The 8659-nt window shown below is 41.0% G+C and overlaps 1 non-coding gene across 1 annotated transcript; it reads left to right on the top strand.

Moving 5' to 3' along the window:
* The first annotated feature begins 3258 nt into the window (after positions 1-3258).
* On the top strand, positions 3259-3365 carry LOC128564079 (U6 spliceosomal RNA). The gene has a single exon (XR_008373967.1). It is a non-coding gene; the product is annotated as a U6 spliceosomal RNA (small nuclear RNA).
* The last annotated feature ends 5294 nt before the right edge of the window (positions 3366-8659 follow it).

Below are 8659 nucleotides of genomic sequence, written 5' to 3'. Positions count from 1 at the left end.
GTTACCCTATATAAATCTTGAAAAATGGTAGTACTACATGAATGCACTGATACAAGAGAGTATTTTAGATTCTACAAGATTCTGAGCTTCTTTAGGGTAGGAAATGGTTTGTTCATCTATCTACAGGGGATAACATTCAGTAGATGCTCAGATATAAGTTTAATGAATTAGTAAATGTTAAAGCAGTGTTGAAGGATATATCAATTCCAGGCAGAGGGAGTATCAATGAAAAAACGAAACACAGAAGCAGAAAGTTTAAGTAGATGTTACTAAGGTAAGAGCTGTCACCTTAGTTTGGCTAGAGCAGGGCTTCTCAGACATCTGGCCTGGATGATTCTTGGTAGTCGGGACACGTCCTGGGCATTGCAAGGTCTGTAGCAGCAACCTGCCCTCTACCCACTAGATACCAGGAGAGTGCCTGTTTATTTGTAACAACCAAATGTCTTCAGACATTGCTGCATGTCCCAGCAAAATCATCCATGGTTAAGATCCAGTGTGATAGAGTATTGGGTTTATGAGGAAGGAGTTGGGAGCAATAAGGTTGGAACATTGAGTTGAGGCTACATTGGGTGAGATCTGAAATGTCAAGTTAAGGGTGTCAGAGTTTATTTTGAAGGCAGCAGGGACGTTTGAGTTTGGAGAATTTGAAGTGGTGCTTAGAAGGATTCATTTGTAAAAGTAGGTAGACAAGAGAAATGGAGGCATGAGGCCAGCATGAGGGTCATTAAGTCCCTGTAAGAGCTCATGAGAAACTGAGCAAAGGAGATGTTTCAAAATTGTGTTTCCTAAAGGTAATAACAGTTACCGCTGTTACATATATGTGTATAGCACCTTCTATTGACCAGTCTGTTCTAGCAGTTTACACATTAACTATTTCTTCCTATTAACTCTATTATTTTACAAAACAGGAGACTAGGACCCAGAGGAGTAAACTGAATTATACACTCCGTAAGTGGCACAGCCCAGACTTGAACCGGGGCAATCTACCAGAGGGGGAGAACCCCTGGCCTCTGGGCTGCAAGTGGCCTTCCAGATCCCCTAGTCCAGACTTTTGACTAAATCCAAATTTTTAAGTTTGGATTTGGGGGGTGCATACTGGGGATCTGGAGGGCCACATGTGGCCTGAGGCCACAGGTTCCTGACGTTACTGAGCTCTTAGCCACTTTTCAAATCTGCTGTGCCCACAGAGGTGGTTTGATGATTGCGGGGGTGGTAGTGGTGACTTCAGTCGTGTGTCCCAAATCCCTAGAACATCGAGCAGATGGTGTTTGGGACATGTAGACGTTCCTCAGTCATTCCTTTTCTCTGTTGTTGTCACTACTCAGTATCTTCAGAGATAGGAACTTTGGGAAAACACGTCATTACAAATGTTCAAATTAATAGGAGAACTCTTGTTTATGATTTTAGAAGCTTGTGGGTTTTTTTTATTAAATTGTAAACACATAGATCATGTATACATTAATGCATTTATGGGGTACAATTTTAACCAGGGCTTGGTGGGATAGGTGTGGATAATTCCTATTGTGATTTCCAGAACACTATTTTTGAATTTCTTCCAAATGAAAGATTTTCAATGGTTTCCCTGGTGATCTGCCTGAAGCAACTAGCCCCAGCTGTGTGATAATTCCTAATGAGGCCTAAAAGGGTTAGTATAGCTGATACAGTGGAGAAAAGCTGCCATTCAACTATGCATGAACAATTTTCCTTTAGGCAATGCTTCTTTCACAGGTTTTTGACTCTCTTTTCTCCAACTCTTGGCTTTTTTTGTGCGTGTGAACTCCATTGACATGATTTTCTTAAGGTATCATTTCAACCTGAATCCAGGGCTGAAAGTACTTGTTTACTTACCCAAAGACCTCATTTTACAAAGATAGCGCTGAGTGAAGCTTCCTGATCTTCTGGTGTCCATGAGTCATTAACAAAGTCTATTGGCCTATCTGCCAACTCTGCCTACTGCAGAGGCAGTTGCAGTGACAGATTTTTTAGATGAGTGAGCTACTCTCGAAGGGATTTAACCAGTGTTTGCCATGCATTCACTTTGGAATGATTCAATAAGAATTGACTCACTGTAGAGAGTCAGAGAGGAGTGGTGCAAGCCATCTGTCCCTCAACACATGTGCTTACTTTCTGGGTAAGTATCGATTCTAGATCTGACTGCAGGTCTGAAGGCAAGGAATGCAAACTTTTCATACTGATATGGAATCAGAAACTCCAGTTAATCCATGTCCAACAAGCACCAGATATAATGGGTTGGGTCAGAAATGTTACTTTTAATTAAAAAATTCAACATTGCCATACACATTTAATGTTTCTTAAAGAGAAGTTTTTGGCAGTTGCATTCCCTAATTTTCTCTAAGAATTATCTTTAAAACCATATTAAGGAAATAAAAACTATTATGTGTTGACACAATTGTTCTGTTTTCACCCACACAGAAGTAATGTATTAAAAGATAGCATTCTTTAAGTAGTACTCCCTAGCTGTTTTATACATTCTAGGCAATGGGAATCCTAGAGAAATTGTTTAACTTGATGTATTTATTATTATCTTAGTTTCCTAATACAACAAATCACTATAGTTACAAATTACCATGAGCTTGGTGGCTTTGAACAACACAAACTTATTATCTTAGAATTCTGGAGGTCACGAGTACAAAATTGGTCTCCCTGGGCCAAAGTCAAGACGTCGGCGGGGCAGCATTGCTTCCTAATGCTCCAGGGGAGAATGTGTTTCCTTCGCTTTTCCTGTTCCTAAGGCTGCCTGCCTGACTTGGCTCTGACCCTCTTCCATCTTCAAAGCTCATGGTGGCTTGTCAAACTTTTTTCATGCTGCGTTATTCTATTACCAACTCCTCTTCTGCCTCCTTCATCCACTTTTAAGGACTTGTAATTATGTTGATTGGCATTGGGCCCACCAAAATAATCTGGAATAATCTCCCTGTTTTAAAGTTAGTGGATTAATTACCTTAGTTCCATCTCCAACCTTTCCTTGCCATGTAATGTAACATGTTCACAGGTTCTGGAGATTAGGATATGGGCAACCTTGTGAGAGGCATTATTCTGCCTGTTACTGTTGTCTATTGCCTGCTGTCCATACTCTAAAATCAGTATTATAAGTTGAAGACTTTAAAATTTAAAATTACCTTCATGTTAGTGTGTATTTTTGTTACCTAAGCATATGTATCTTGAAAGCAATCTCTGCCTTATACCCTGTTTGAAATAAGATCATGTGTAAACAAAGAAGTAAAAAAATACCGAACAGTGCTCACTACAGCAGCACATATACTAAAATTGGGACAATACAGAGAAGATTAGCATGGCCTCTGCACAAGGATGACATGCAAATTCGTGAAGCGGTCCATATTTTTGTCAAAAAAAAAAAAAAATACCAAACAGACTATTTGCTATAATGTGACAACATGGCACATATAAAAGATCATATAAATGGAAAATAAAAACCTAACTAGGAAGATAGCAGATTAAGCATAATAATAATTTTTCATTATTCCAAAATAATTTATGGAAGACAGAAGTTGGAAGTAGATTGATTATAAAACAGGTAGAACAGTATCCATGATACACTTTGAGAGAACTACCAGAGAGGTGGGAGCCAGTTCACCTAAATGGAACCTCGTGGAGTGGTAGGCTCAGGTTCAGTCAGGTGGGAACATGAATGAGGCTGAAATCAGAGGATTAATTAAATGTCTGTCAATGGGCCAACTGTATCTATGGGCTTCCTTTTTCTCCTCTACCCTATTCACAGATCACAAGCAGATAGCATTTCTCCAGAACATAGTATTTGTTTCCTTTATTATTAAAAAGCAACTTTATTATCTGGAGACAACTAAGGCTTCTGGTGAAGATTTTGGTGCTTCCAAGAAAAGTATCTCTCATTTCAGATTTTGGGGAGGATTGTAGCCTCACCGTTGGTTCTCTGTCAGCTCACCATGAAGTAGAAAGTAGATTACACTAATGAACATACCCTCAATTTCTTTATGGAGTTAGTTCCCAGTAAATTTTTTTTTTTTTTTTTTTTGGTGCTAGAAAAGAGACCTGGTCAGAAAAGAGACCAAGATATCCAATATCAGAGCAAATTAACAGTCACAACTTGCCCATTTATTTTAAACAAAAATGGGTAACTTGTAGTGGAGATGGTTAGCTAAACAATTATAGAAGAGAATTTCCCAGAATTGAGAAAGAGAGTCTTTAGGCTAAAAAGCCCAACCTGTAGTTCAGCAAAAGTAATAGAAAGGCCTGTGCCTAAATAGTGTCATGAACTTTCACAATATTAAGATTAAATGATGATCCTGAAAACGTCAACAAGAAACACACCACAAGGAATTAAAAGTCTTCTTGACATGAGAGGTTTTTCAGATGTACTGGAGAGTAAAAGATACTGGCACGGTAAATTCAAAATTCTGTTGAGTTATTACCAATCTATACCTTTGTGTCCAACAAATTATAAGTTTAGGGGGCAGAATAAATGCATGTACATTTTTAGAAAGTTGATTTTCATAGTAAAGATAAAAGTCGAACAAAATTAGAAAGTGAATGGAGAGAGGGATACACATGAAATATTGCAAACAGTAAGTCCTAAGTCTGAGAAGTCTCATGCAGACAGCTGTGTAGTGGGTTTAAGAGCCACCAGTTCAGTTAGGAACAAAAGGAGAGAGGGCTGGAAGAGGGGACTTTAAAACCCGCATTTGAGCTTAAAAGAAACTATGCTAAATATAAATAATGCAAGACAACAAATGGCAAATAGAATGCTGAGCAAAATAAATTTTTGGTAAAGTCTGGGTTCAAATACTATGCTAGTACTACAATATTTACAAATATGTGAGGGGGGCGTGGAAGATAAGAGACAACGCTGTGATGTTAAAGGCCATAAGGTTTGTGCCGTGGGACTCCACCCAATCTGTAGTCTGTTCAACTTGTATGTGCTTGGGTGAATGATTTTATGGAGGTGGTCTTTGGAAGAGGCTGTCCTGTGTCTGCTCATGGTGTGTTACAGGTGGTATACAAGGAGGCCTGGGTCTCAGTCACTGGAGTCGTGGGGATAAAATAAACTTCCCAAGAATTAGCTGAGGTCATTGGCGGTAGAGATGGGAAGTGGGGTGTAGCTTTGATGTCCACAGGCAATGGATTTGGAAGAGGAGGGTTTAAGGAAATCTCACCTTATTTGAATCACCAGCATTATACCTAGATGACAAACTACTAAACAAGGAGTTGTAAGTCACAGAAGCACTTGTCAGAAGCATCTGAGCTGCCTGAGCTGTAAACATCCAGAACCTCAGGAACTTAAACATGTCGCACACTCCCTCTTGGTCCTCTCTCCTCCGTGGGTCCCCTCCTTTCTTTCCTATTCACTGGATTTCTCCATATGCTGGTAATGTTGTGCCCAGATCTCGAAATCCCCCACAAAGACCACTAAGGAGCTGAGTCCGATGCAAAAGCAAAAAAGCCCTTTTATTGCAAGTTCAAACTTGGGCTCCCGGGGTCTCCGCTACAGTGGATCCGAGCCAGGAGCCCCGAGCTCTGGAGCAGGGGGTTTTTATGGTCCCGCATAGCAGGTGGGCATGCACAGCTTGAAACAAAGGGGGTGCTTCTGGATTGGTTAGATGGGGGGGGTCCCTGATTGGTGGGCAGTTGTTTCATGATTCCGGGGAGTTGCCTGGGCTTGCCTGAAAAGTGAAACTTAGTGAAATGGTGGGGGGTGGGTGGGGGGAGCGAAACTTTTAAGATGGCGCTGGTCTGGTTCTTTCAGTAACATGGCAGCTGTTGACAGTGTTAACCTCCTCACAGCTTCATGATCTACTTCAGTTGTAAAAATCCTCCAGGTGGCCTCAGACAGGCCTGACTCGGTGTCCATCTCTTTGCAATCATTGTGGCCAGCTGTGGAGTGAGGATTGTGCCCCTTACCCGATTACAGGAGACCAAACAAAACCTGTGGAGAATTCTGAACCTAGCCTTTCTCCATAACACACACAAACAATAAAAACTCCAAAGCTAATACAAATATGAAGAGTCCCTCCGCCCCCCCAAAAAATTATAAATCAGGCATATAAAAAACTGAGTTGGCTTCAGGGAAAATAACCTGGATGCTCTGAGGCCTTAGCAGGCTGTGAAGATCAGAATATGTGGACACCTGCTCTACGAGCCCCTACGAAGAGGAATGTTTTATGTTACCTAACCTGATAAATCCATATGAGTTAGTAATAGGTTAACAGCATTCTAACAAGTCCTATAAACTTCCCTAGCAAATCCAGTATTCTCAAGGTAGCCATCATCTCTCTGTAAGAAAACTCACCTTCCTTCCTTTCCCTTTTCTACCTCCTCTTAGCTCCATAGAAACCATTTCTCCTGTGCCCCTCTGCTCATGTCTAGGTTCTGCTTTGTGTTGGCAGCAGCTTATCATAAGCTCGTCTTTGTTAATGTGTTACGTCTCCCAGGTAACAGAGCTCATTGTTGACTACCAAGGATAAATCTCTCCTGTGTCCAAACTCTTTCCCCCAGGTCCAATTACTTTCCTCTAAAATGCCAGTGTATTTTTCATGAAAATGCTTGCAAATGCATCGGGTTATTTGGTTTATAGCAGCCCCATTAAGCAGAACAATAATGATTTATGTAAAAAGTTTGGCCAGCATCTTTGTTTTATAAAAAGGTTCAGTCTGAGCCTGAGTTCTTAGCTCCTGCATCCTTGCATTGCCAGAGTAGCTGTCTATGACTTAGACCATCTCCCTATTTTGTTTCCAGGAATATGTCAGTCCTGCTTGGAATTGCTCTTCAGGATTTATAAGCCTCAAAGCCCATGTGTGATGTTCAAGCCGCTTCTGAGGAAGCATCGGGGGTTTGGGATCAGAAGAAACCTTGGTAAAACTTCCAGATCGTCCCTCTGGGCCTTGTGACTTTGACCAAGTTGCTTAACCTCCAGGAGCTTAGGTTTCCTCAACTATAAAAGTAAATGTTAATCCCTTATTAGTGTTGTGCAAATTAAGTAAGATACTGAACTAACCACTCTGCCAGGCTGTAGTGGCTCCGGCCTCAGAGCCATTCATTGCCTTTCCCCTGCTCTGGTCTGTGTGGACCCTAGCAGGCTGTATTTCCCCGCTTCCCAGCTTCTAGATGGCATCAACAATGACACTGGGAGGAGACTAGACCAGGACAAGGCACCCCTCCAATCTTCTCCCCACTTGGTGGTGTGTCTGCAAGGAATCTGTCTCCTTTGTGGCCCCAGTTCTTACTGGCCAAGGGCCCCATGATGTCAACTGGCTCTGGGCTTTGGTAATTCTAGCTCTGCTGCTCCTTTGGCCTATGGGCAGTCATCTATAACTCCTGGTTTGCTATCTCTGCTTTTTCTCACTATTCTCTATTTGGCTTCTGTCTTGTTCATCACCACCTGTGTGACCAATTCCTTGCATTAGATTAAATCTGTTTTAAATGCTCCAACAGTCCTGTTTCCTGGTTAGTTCCTAACTGATATAACCACTTAGCATAGTAATGGTACCTGGTAGGTATTTGGATTTGTTGAGATTACTTAACTTTATATTTTAGGATGATATTGTTCAAGAAAACCAGAGCTGGACAGTAATTAAAGTGATAAAAAACATTTTATTCAGGGATTACTGCAACAGAGGAAAATAGATTTAGTATAGAGCTGGGCTCAGTTATGAAGATAGCTTAGGCAAGTGAGGATTTGTTGGCAAGGAGCAGAGTAAGGGGTCAGTGGATGGACAGTTATGAAGGTGAAGAATGAAGGGTGAGTGACTGATTAGATACTAAGGGTGAAGGATGAAAAATTTGACCAGATATTGAATTGAACATGAGCTTGAGGGTGGTTTCCCCTAAAAGGACTTAGCAAGATTTTTGCCACAACTGAATGATTCAGGCTAGTAAGGATGAATGCCAAGGTCAAGGTTTAGAGGGCTTACAGGAGCCTAACTAAAGTAGTCAAGGAGAGAGTCTTTGTCAATATCTAAATATATTTCGCTAACCGATAAAAAGAAGTACTATTGTATGAATATTATAAAGAATATTAGTAGGGTAGGAGCCAGTATATCAGATTTTGATGAAGATGTCTCCAGGCAAAGATTAGGATAGGGAGAAGTTTATTTTACTTTTCCCAAGCAGGAAAAGGACCAGCACAGTGAAAGAGAGGGAGATAGTGAGGGAGCAGTGAGAATAAGGTTCCCTGGCTTTTTATTTAGAAGTTGTAAAGGGCCCCAAATTAGTTTCATAGTAGGGCTGAGTACATTGGGTACTTTTTCTTCCATTCTTGAGATACTTTACTAAGAAGAATATGTTCCAGCTCCTGAAACTAATTTGGGGCTCTCACATGAAAGCTATAACCCAGTTACAACCTAAGAATAGGGGGAAGTGGGAAAGGGAGGGGAGGGAGGGGGGTGGTGGGTAGAGGGAGGGGGATTGGTGGGATCATACCACCTGTGGTGCATCTTACAGGGGTATTTGCGAAACTTGGTAAATGTAGAATGTAAATGTTTTGGCACAGTAACTGAGATAATGCCAGGAAGGCTACGTTAACCATTGTGATGAAAATGTGTCAAATGGTCTATGAAGCGAGTGTATGATGCCCCATGATGATATCAATGTATACAGTTATGATTTAATAAAAAGAAAAAAAGAAGTTGTAAAGGGGGTGAAGAAA

Source organism: Nycticebus coucang, chromosome 13 (genome assembly GCF_027406575.1).
Source record: "Nycticebus coucang isolate mNycCou1 chromosome 13, mNycCou1.pri, whole genome shotgun sequence".
Lineage (NCBI taxonomy): Eukaryota > Metazoa > Chordata > Mammalia > Primates > Lorisidae > Nycticebus > Nycticebus coucang.
This window is presented reverse-complemented; position numbering and strand designations above follow the sequence as displayed.